This window comes from Phoenix dactylifera, unplaced genomic scaffold, assembly GCF_009389715.1.
Source record: "Phoenix dactylifera cultivar Barhee BC4 unplaced genomic scaffold, palm_55x_up_171113_PBpolish2nd_filt_p 001589F, whole genome shotgun sequence".
Classification (NCBI taxonomy): Eukaryota; Viridiplantae; Streptophyta; class Magnoliopsida; order Arecales; family Arecaceae; genus Phoenix; species Phoenix dactylifera.
In genome coordinates this window covers 38228-44227 of record NW_024068894.1, presented here as the reverse complement: position 1 = coordinate 44227, position 6000 = coordinate 38228, and the positions used below count along the sequence as shown (strand labels likewise).

At 42.3% G+C, this 6000-nt stretch overlaps 1 non-coding gene across 1 annotated transcript; it reads right to left on the bottom strand.

The window, feature by feature from the left end:
- Positions 1–4566: 4566 nt before the first annotated feature.
- On the bottom strand, positions 4567–4672 carry LOC120108847. The gene has a single exon (XR_005510013.1). It is a non-coding gene; the product is annotated as a small nucleolar RNA R71 (small nucleolar RNA).
- Between the last annotated feature and the right edge of the window lie 1328 nt (positions 4673–6000).

Genomic DNA, 6000 nt, shown 5'->3' with positions numbered 1-6000 from the left:
AACGAGTCCCAACTTCCTCCCATCATTTTAGACTGATTCCATAAACTATCTCCTGGATCACCTCTTCCGAATGAAGCCAACCAACCAAATCTTAGCATCCCGTGCCATTTTTTCTTCCATTCGCTCCCAACAAATCTGATACGCATCTCCTCTGCGGTGAAACGGCAGCAGCTCATTACTTCCCAGACTTCACGGAAACAGAACTGGGAGCTTCATTTCGAGCATCAGTGGATTCCGAAGTGCCCGTGAGGATCAGATTAAGCAACCTTTGCTTCCAGCGCCCGAATCAAATCATCTACTCGTCTCACCCGTGTCAGTTTCTTGGCTCTTATCTTCCCACGACGTGATGAGATAAGAGGAGCCGGCAGCCTATAAAAGGGAACCAGATGTGAAGGAGGGGGCATTCTTCTTCTCTTCCATTCCATTCTTCTCTTCCGATCCATCCTTAAGCTCTTCACAGGCCAAGTCCCACGGAAATAAAAGGAGGGAGAAGACTTCGGGTGTTTTGGGAATATTTCCCAAAGGAAGAAATAATGAGGGAAGGAATGGGAGCCCGCTGCTGTGCTGCTGCTGCCGTCCACCACTGCATGGAAGCCTAAGCTTTTCAGTAGGGCTGGATGCAGCCCTAGCAAAAGGATAAGGATTTTGTATTTTTTTTATTTCTATTCTTGGGGTTGTATGAACTTATGGTTTTTAATGGATATCTTCTTTTATCTCACGTTTAATTTCTGTGATTTTAAATGTGAAGTTTATACAGCTGTTCTTCATGATCATTGAAGTAAAAATAAGATAGTTCATGCTTAAGGAAGATGCGATGTGCTGCCACCTTAGATTAGGGTAGACATTTCATGCTAACTGAAGATGGACTATGCCTAAATTACTTTTGTGAAATTTTATTCAGATGTTTATTAGGCTTGTAGCCAATTTGCATTTTTATCCAAGAATAAATTAAAATATAATTAATCCTTGTTCTGATGTTAGTGGTGAATTCCTTGCCCTAGGTTCCCTCAAACTGATATCATTTTAATTGCATTTTCTTTATTAAATTTCTTAGTTTAATTTTCTTCACAAACTCTTCCTTTTAAATATTTTTATTTTTAAGAAAACAACTATATCCCAATCCCTGTGGATCGATATCCGTAATCACTATCCTACCAGATACGTGCTATTGCGTGGTCTTTAAAGTTGACTATCAATTTTTGGCGTCGTTGCCGGGGATTGTTAGCATAGTTGTTTTTCTTTTTATAAAAAAATTTTAAAAAAAATAAAAATAAAATAATAATAATAATATATATCTAAAATAAAATAAAAATATTTTCTATTTTTATTACTTTACTTATCCCCTTTTTCTCTCTTACTAATTTTTGGTTTTTCTTTTTGTATGATTTGATCAGGAATCGAAGAGAGCATCTGGGACAATCAAAAGGAATGTTGTAGAGGTTTGCTTTAAAATAAAAAAAATTGCTGGGGAAATTCCCTTTGGTAACATCTGAACCTTTCTTATTTAAATTGATTTCCAATTAGCCTGAAATATTGTGGTGATTGTTTGATTTTAATTTCAGTAAAAGTGTGAATGCATGCTTGATACACATACACCAATTAATCCGCACATAGTAAGGGCAATCACCCCAACAAGATAAGAACTGGATTTCATCACCAGATTCTTGCCCAAATTAGGTGAATCAATTCTCACATAGCTATCACGTTAATTAAAATCAATTAGACGTTGGCCCCTAGGGACATTCGAGCTCAATAGGACGAAGATCACCGAAAGTTGCACCAATTTCGCTCTGTGGCTCAGTTGATATCTAGGCAAGCTTTGTCCCAAGGGAGACAGTTCATCTGTTCGAGGCAAGTGGTTTTTAAGTGGGACCTTTGCAACGCATCATGACCCCCCCACTTACCTGGGAGCTTACCTGGTCAACTCAGTTCATTAGACAGGATTGGAGGCTTAGGTGCCCTCTTCAAACCAGTTAGGAGCTGTCTAGTGATTTTAGGGCAAACATAAGGAATTGATGTGTTTTTCTTTTAATGCATGCTTGACTGCACTTGACTGATTAGAAGAGCTTTAGTGTATGTTAGGGTGTCGTTCCAGATCTCCGGAATTAGTACCTTTTGACCCTGAAATAGAGCGTTCTATTAGGACCCTTCGAGCCGAAATCCGTACCTATAGAACCATAGGATCTGCTCCACCTCCTGAGATGGCTGAAGAACAACCCAAACTCCTGAGGGAGTACTTTACTCCCACTATTTACACTTCTCCATCTTGCATTCGATTACCTGAAGTAGCAGCTGTACAATATGAAATAAAATCTAGTGTGATCCAAATGCTCCCATCTTTTTATGGGCTCACCAACGAAGACCCATATAAACACCTAGATGAATTTTTTGAGATTTGCACCACTGTCAAGATTCAGAACTTCACTGATGATGCTCTGAAACTTAGATTATTCTCCTTCTTCCTTAAAGACAGAGCCAAGCAATGGTTGAATTCTTTAGAGGCTAATTCAATTCGTTCCTGGGATCTGTGGAGTGATTGATCATAACCCTATTTGATTTTGATGAGATCAAAGCATTTGAGTATATCTTATGTTTACTAATGAATTCAATCTAGTGTTTCAGTGAAAATCTTATAAATTTATGGTTAAGTGCGTCTAGACTTGGTTCAAGATATTTTGGATAAGTTAAGAAGTCAAGTTGAACCAAAGTCTGAGACTCGAGTCGACTCCGGGATATTACGAGTCGACTCCAGGCGTATCAGAAGCACTGGCACAGGCTCGAGTCGACTCCGGAACGTTATGAGTCGACTCCGACTGAGAACAGACAGATGAACAGAAAGACTCAATTCAAAACCTGTCGGCGAGTCGACTCCTGAAGAGCGCGAGTCGACTCTGATGTTTGCCGAGTCGACTCCTGAGTAGTATGAGTCGACTCCAGGGAATTACAGATAAAAAGTCAGAGAGCAATTCTCGACCCTGAGAGCCGAGTCGACTCCGGAGGAACGCGAGTCGACTCCGATGGTTGGCAGGTCGACTCCAAAGAAAGCGAGAGTCGACTCTCAGTGCTATACAAGGCAAAAGTCAGAGAGCAGTTTTCGGACACTAAGATCCGAGTCTACTCCCGCAAAGCCCGAGTCGACTCCGAGACAGCGCGACCCCAAAAAGACAGAAGACAGAATTGTTGTCTCTGAGACGCGAGTCGACTCCAAGACAGCTCGAGTCGACTCCAAGGCAGCGCTACACCAAAAAGACAGAAGGCTGTGTTTCGGAAACTGAGAGCCGAGTCGACTCCGGAACAGTTCGAGTCGACTCCAAGACTGGACGAGCCATAAGACAGAAGATCGGGAGTTCGGGCTCTGAGCGCCGAGTCGACTCCCAGAATTTCTGAGTCGACTCGAGTGAGCCAAGTTGAAGAATAGCTCTATGGATTCCATGGGATGAGCCAACTCCAAAATTGCCAGGTCAGCTCCAGGTTTTGGCGAGTCGACTCCGGGTTAAGTCGAGTCGACTCCCAGTCGAGAAGCTCACTTTAATTCAAATCCAGAACAGTTGCCGAGCCGACTCCAGAAAAGCATGAGTCGACTCCTGCTACAGCCGAGTCGACTCCAGATCGCGCGAGTCGACTCCGACCCCAACGGACACATTGTCAGGATGTGCAGAGTGTGCAGAACGGCTAGTAAAGTGAGTCTAACGGCTAGTTTTCGTGGGGAATGGCTTAAATAGCCACAGAGGACTGTAGCAATGTAGAGAAGTAACATTCCACTCAAAGAAAACAAGAATCCTTCATCTGCAAACTGATTTTCAACGGAAAAGAAGGAAGAGCGCCATTAACTCCATTCAACCGACTCTTCCCAGCTTTAAAGAAGTCTCCTCCAGCCTCCAAGTCTTCAAGATATTCAAGAGGAGACCCAGAGTTCAAAAAGCCCTCCCATACTTCATCATAAACGTGTTTGAGGGCTCTCAACTCTTCTTTTAGTTATATCGCTGTATATCTGCTTTTTAGAAGCTTTATTCTTCTGTTTGTCTTTGTTCTTTCCTTTTGGTTCTTACTTGATTCAATCCCTGATTGAATCAAGGGTATATAGGTTTGTTGGTGAGCCTAGGTTGAAACCAACGGTGTAAGGGTTCGATTGTGATCCCGGAAAAACAATCGGGGTGGTTCTAGTCGGTGAGCCTGGGAAAACCGACCGAGTTCGTTGTGACCTCGTAAAACAACAAGTTTGGTTGTGAGCTTGTAAAACAACCGGCTGTAATCCGAGGGGTTATAGTGAATTTCCAAGTGAGGCTTGGGGAGTGGACGTAGGAGCAAGGGTTAGCTCCGAACCACTATAAAATCTTTATGTTTGTGATTGTTTGTGTCTCTCTCTTACTTTCATCTCATTCACAGCACATAGCATCTAATTAATCAACTTGCAAAAAGTGTTAATTAGAATTTCACAAATCAAATAATTGTAATAATTCTTTTAAAACCCAATTCACCCCCCCCTCTTGGGTTGTGTATCTGGGCAACAGGATCAAATGCAACAAGAATTTCTTAAAAAATACTTTTCCATAGGAAGAACGAACCAGTTTAGACGTGCCATCACAAGCTTCTCCCAAACCGATGGAGAAGAATTTCATGAAACTTGGGAGAGATTTCGGGACCTAATCCGTAAATGCCCACATCATCAGATACCCAAGTGGCAATTAGTGCAATGCTTTTATGACGGATTGTCTGATCGAAACCGTCAGATGGTTGATGCTTTTTGTGGGGGAACTTTCATGCTTAAAAATGAGCATGAAGCATGGGAATTATTTGAAAATCTTAATAAAAACTCCCTCCACCATGCTTCCTGTTCTCGTCAAGCACCCCCGAGTTCTCAAAGAAAAGGGACCATTTGTGAAATAAGTCATTCTATGGACCTGTCTAGCAAGGTAGATGCATTGTCCCATAAGATTGACCAACCGATGATGGGAGGACATGTCGTTAACTCTTCCCAAGCACAAGTGTGTGCTATCTGTTCTAGCCCATCCCACCCTATTCATGAGTGCCCCTCAGCATCCCAATTCCCCGAACTCGTGCAAGAACACATCAATGTTGCTCAAACACAGCCTAGACCGGGTAATGATCCATATTCTAACACTTATAACCCGGGATGGCGCAACCATCCAAATTTCTCTTGGAAGCAGCAGACTTCCAATACCTCCCAGCCTTATTCCCAAAACTTTCAACCATTCCAGAATGTTAATCCCTACCGTCCTTCGATTCAATTTCAACACACGCCTCCTCCACCCTATAGAAACACAGCCTTTGAGGAGAAAGTGTTGACCTCCCTTCAAGGTTTGGAAACCATTACACAATTGGTGCACTCTCACACGCAATCCATCGCCAAGCTAGAATCCTAAATGGGGCAACTAGCTAATGCACTGAACAAGCGAGAGGAAGAAAAGCTTCCAAGCCAACCAGTGAGTAATCCTAGGGGACAATACATGGCTCAAGAAAATCAACTAAATACAATTCATCATGAACAAGCCAATGCTTTGACTACCCTAAGGAGTGGACGTGTAGTAGACAATAAGATTGGGGAGGGTAACAATAAGGAAGGTAAAGAAGATGAGAGAAATATATCACATGAAAATCCAAAATCTTCTTCTTCTTCAGCTAATCCACCATCTGCCACAACTCACATTCCAAAGGTCCCATTTTCTGATGCTCTCAATTCACCCTCTCCCTTTGGCAAAAAGGGAACTTCACTAGAGGAGATGATGGAGGTTTTCAAACAAGTCAAAATCAACCTCCCACTTCTTGATGCTATTAGACAAGTTCCATCTTATGCCAAATTTCTCAAAGACCTTTGTACACAGAAACGAAAATCTAGGACACATGTGCCTAAAAAGGTCTTCCTAACTGAACAAGTGAGCTCCATCCTCCAACACAACACCCCTCCGAAATTCAAAGATCCTGGTGCTCCCACCATCTCCTGTGTCTTAGGAAGTAATTTTATTGATCGAGCACTCTTAG